The sequence below is a fragment of the Engraulis encrasicolus genome, chromosome 7, assembly GCF_034702125.1.
Source record: "Engraulis encrasicolus isolate BLACKSEA-1 chromosome 7, IST_EnEncr_1.0, whole genome shotgun sequence".
NCBI lineage: Eukaryota > Metazoa > Chordata > Actinopteri > Clupeiformes > Engraulidae > Engraulis > Engraulis encrasicolus.
The window spans coordinates 13,401,143-13,406,142 of NC_085863.1; the positions used below are offsets into that span (position 1 = coordinate 13,401,143).

At 41.7% G+C, this 5,000-nt stretch overlaps 1 protein-coding gene across 1 annotated transcript in view; it reads left to right on the top strand.

The window, feature by feature from the left end:
* Window positions 1-5,000, top strand: part of sez6a (seizure related 6 homolog a) — a 105,532-nt gene that overhangs the window by 41,433 nt on the left and 59,099 nt on the right. The gene's annotated exons all lie outside the window — the stretch shown is intronic.

Genomic DNA, 5,000 nt, shown 5'->3' on the forward strand with positions numbered 1-5,000 from the left:
ATCTTCCTCTGATGCTGTCATTTTAAACCTCCTCGACCTTCCTCTCTTCTCCTTTCCCCTTACGCATACGACGACGTCCGTTGTCTGTTCTTTTGTAATGTTTGCTATATAGGTTGTTTAACCTTATGAATAGGCAGTTTGCAAGCAAATCATGACGATCGGATTCATGCATTTATTTAGATCAGACACCGGGAGACGTTTAAGGGATGCGCGCGCTACAGGGGAAACGTTGTTTAAGTAGTCTAAACAGAGGCACGGCTACTGTAGTTTTGATAAGAATCAATGTGTGGGCGATCAGGGTTTAAAGTGCGGAGAATTGAAACTTGTTCCCGTCGAGGGCAACGTTAAAAGACCCAAGGCAGTCGACATCCCTTCCATGCGATGCGTATTACAATAGCGTCTCCCAGACATCCCAAGTTCTAAAAACTCATTGCTTAAACTTGGAGATGCTTATCGACCCTCGACATCCCGACAAACAAAACAGCATTAGTTCAACCATTGCTTGTCAATGTCCTTTCTGTCGTCCAGTCTGCATAGAACAACTGCCTACTTTTACCCCAGGACTTTTGCAGGGTGTCCTACGAAGTGCGCGTAATCTATAGTCCACGGGCCAGGTGAGATGTCGGTACCACTCAGAGGGGCAAAGGTTGCTTATATTTTTTGAAAAGATACATGTCTGAAGTTAACATTTTTGTATGATAACCCTTCTGGAAGTACAGCCAAGTTAGGGTTATCAGCCGTTAAAGTAACACCCCCCCCATCAAAAATTAAGGTTTTTAAGATGGGTGCCTGTCTTTCTACTGGCCCTTGTTTAAGACATATAGGGATGGTTAATTTTGTTATGTGTGGTATCGTTGCGAAGGGGAGACTCTGAGCTTTCATCCGACACCTTTTGAGAACATTTTGGTTAAGTATAGCCCTCCCTGCAGCGCTTCAAACATTTACTCAGACACATTTTTTTTCCATTTTCGCCGATATCATCTCTTGTCTTTTCATACTGTGGCATCAGGGAGCATCAGAAAGGCCTATTTTAAGGAATCTGAAAATGTATCCTTTCACTATGTTATCCCATTTGTAGGGGGTAATTGTCTTGTATCAGGCATGCCACTTTTTTGTTGCTGTTTTTTGTGTGCTAATGTCTCGTATAGTCAAGAGGCAAGGCCTTTTTGAGACATTCTGCAGTTGGTTATCATAGCTTGTTATATATCATCAGGGAAGCCGACAGGGGGAGGGGGGGCAAAGGGATGTCTTGTCCCGAGCCCAGGGAGAGACGGGGCCCAGAATTGGATCCTCATTACATTGTATGTATTGAATTTGGGGTCCTTTCAGATGTCTTTGTCTCGGGCCCAGCCAAGGCTTTCAGCGGCCCTGTATATCATATGAAAGCTTGGATTGTATAGTATACAGATATGACCATGTATTTGGTGTACCTATTTGCATAGTAACCTATTTGCATAGCAACGGTTGCCAATTTGTTGTTATGACTGAAACTTAATTATATGTCCAAAATACCTCAAGACTTTTCAACATTGAAGATGAATTTGAGTGGTAACCATAATATATCTGACTCCACTCCACTTTTCTTTTTTACACCGCATTGTACATGACCCCACACTACTCTATCAGTTCCATGTAGTGGTAAACTGGCAACGCTTCTAGGCCATTCTGCAATTGGTTATCATGGCTCATTAGACACCATATTAAAGCTTGGAGTTAACAGTGTCTGGGATATTATGATATATTTGTTGTACCTATTTGCTTAGCAATGCAGGTAAAGCATTTTCCTTACCAACCAGCATCAATGATACAGTTTCTCAGCGATTCCATTGTGTTATGATACGTGAATCCTGACTACTTGTCCTAATATCAGTGTTGTGATGCAATACATCAAGAGGTTATATACAACATCTGCAACATATGTGATAATGGCCCATTTGATATTAATCTTCCAACTGAAATCATAGCAAATGTGTGAGAAATACAATAGGCCTTTAAACATATCGTGTCAACTTTTGTAGACATATTGTGTCATGTTAAATATGACTTTAAAATGTTCGGTTACTACATGTCAGATCTACATGTATCTTAATTTTACATGTGCTTAGCAGCAGAGATGGGAAAAGAGTTGAAGTTGTACTCAAGTGAGCGTAGGTCTATCTTTCTTAAATCTTACTCGAGGGGTAAGTAAAAATGATGTACTCATCCAAAATCTGCTCAAGTAAAGGTAAAGTAGTTCAAAAAAGTACTGAACTTAAAATGTTCTTTGTTACTTTCAATTAGATGTCCTCTAGAGGCCTAGGCCACTTTTTTTGGTCTTTTATGGCTCATTTTGGGACAGGAAAGGATTGGCGAGAGAGAGAGAGAGGCGGCAGCCTGGTTCCCTATCTAGCAACGGTCCATGCCTAGTCCTTTTGAGATGCTCCTCATTTAGTGGTTTTGTTTAGTCAATAATGACACATCTGGTGTTCCCAGACAGGCCCTCTTGCAGGAAAACCAGCAGGTCTATCATCTACAAACCTAAAGGCCAACTTCGGTCTTGGGTAGTGGTTTGAACAGGCAGCAGGGCTTTGTTGCATCTGGTATTGGAGACCTAGACTGTATCAGAGGTGTCATGATTTATAGCAAAATGTAAAAACTCTGTGATATAACACTTGAAGATCATGAAGAAGTTGAACATATTGCAAAGGAAGAGTGAGGGACAATATCATCAGAAAAGTGCAAAAAGCTCATTGTCATTGTGCACCCAAATACTACTGGTGGGGACTGTATACTGACCATTCAGAAGACAAAAATATAATTTCAGCAGGGGATGTTTTCTTGGCACACGTTGGGCCCCTTTGTACCAATCAAGCATCATTACAATGCCCCAGTCTACTTGAACATTGTTGCAGGCAGTTAAATGGCTTCTTATGGCAAAAGGGGTAGGCTACAGCCCAGTACCCAGCCAAGTACCAGCCCAGCAAGGTGTACCTAAGTAGCAGGTAAGTGTACATCTTCTTTGTGTATGCATTTTTTCTTTCTAACGTGGTATGTAGTATACAGTATACAGTTTTATGCATAAGTCAGTATACAGGTGGGATTTCAACCTGCAACCCTCTGATCTGATGTCCATCTCCTGAACCACTACGCCACAACTGCCCCATGTTACAGTATGTGTAACATGGCTGTTATGTAACTGTGTGAATGCCACAGTTGGTCCTACTCTCTACATTTACAGTGCATGTGCAGGGAGTACTACTCAGTGTGATATGAGGTTCTGTGCTATTGTGACATTAGCACATGTAGAGTAGCAGGGCAATAACAAACCCATTACATCTACAGTGACTACCAGGTTCATAGAGTTCAATGCTCAGCATGGTCTCCTATTGTAAAGCACTGTACTCTACTGAACTATACACTACCGTACCATACAGTACTCTACTCTACTTCACTCTACTCCATTGTTCAGTACTGCTGCTTGGGTCTAGGGATGGGTCTCAGTGTATGCCTGGAAGGTGAGCTGCAGTTGCTCAGTTGGTACACCAACACATGTGAATACAGTACATGTATGCATGTTGCTTCATCGGTGGCATGGTGTAGTAGTTGTTGCAGCAGTATGAAGTTCAGAACTCGTGCTATCTTTGCAAAGCTCTGATGACATTGTACCCCACTCTTCCTTTGCAAACCTCTTCATGATCTTCACCTCAAATCAAGTGTTCTTGCGGAGGGTTTTTAAATGTTGCTGTAAATCATGATACATGTGGTACGACCAAGGCCTCCAGGAGGAGAGAAGTGCCGCAAACTCTCGAGTTAAATAAACAAGTTTTTAATGTGACAACGTTGTCACATTAAAATCTTGTTTATTTAACTCGAGAGTGTGCAGCACTTCTCTCCTCCTGCAAGTGTGCAACTGCACTCAGGACCCGCCAGGTTAGTGGGGGATTAATTAACCAGTGCTCTCCACCATCCTCTTCCATGACTGAGGCACCCCAATTATGGTACCGTCCCGCTGCACTGCTCCCTTTCGGATGCCCTTTGGGGGCTGCCCCCTTGCACGGGTGAGGCATAAATGCAATTTTGTTGTGTGTCGTGCACAGTGTGTTGTGGAGTGCTGTGTCACAATGTGAATGGGTGTAGGAGTTAACTAGTTGGGCTTTCACTTCACTTTCACATGCCTACTAAAAAGGGACAAGTTAAGGGATGAGTTTATGTTGTGTTTTTCACACAATTGCTATGATTTCAGTTGCAAGACTAATATCAAAGGGGACATTATCACATATATTTCTGGTTAACCTCTGGGCGCATAACAACATTGATTTTAGGACAAATAGTCAGGATTCAGACACCATATAACACAATGAAATCACTGAGAAACTATGTCATTGATACTGGTTATGGAAAATGATTTGCTAACATTGCTCTGCAAACAGGTACACCAAATATGATAATATCTGAATATACTACCCACTCCAAGTTTTAATATGGTATACAATAAGCTACGACAACCAACTGCAAAATGCACCTAGAGGTATTGCTTCCTGAACTTTATGAGAAAATGGCAAAACTGTGTTTTGAAAAAAATACCATGCCTCATACAAGACTGAAAATCACCCCCTAAACATGGGATAACATAGTGAAAGGATACATTTTCAGATTCCTGATACTCAAGACAATATTTTAGAGTTTAAAATAGGTCTTTCTGATGCTCCCTGATGCCACAGTATGAAAAGACAAGAGATGATATCGGCGAAAATGGAAAAAAATGTGTCTGAGTAAATGTTTGAAGCGCTGCAGGGAGGGCTATACTTAACCAAAATGTTCTCAAAAGGTGTCGGATGAAAGCTCAGAGTCTCCCCTTCGCAACGATACCACACATAACAAAATTAACCATCCCTATATGTCTTAAACAAGGGCCAGTAGAAAGACAGGCACCCATCTTAAAAACCTTAATTTTTGATGGGGGGGGTGTTACTTTAACGGCTGATAACCCTAACTTGGCTGTACTTCCAGAAGGGTTATCA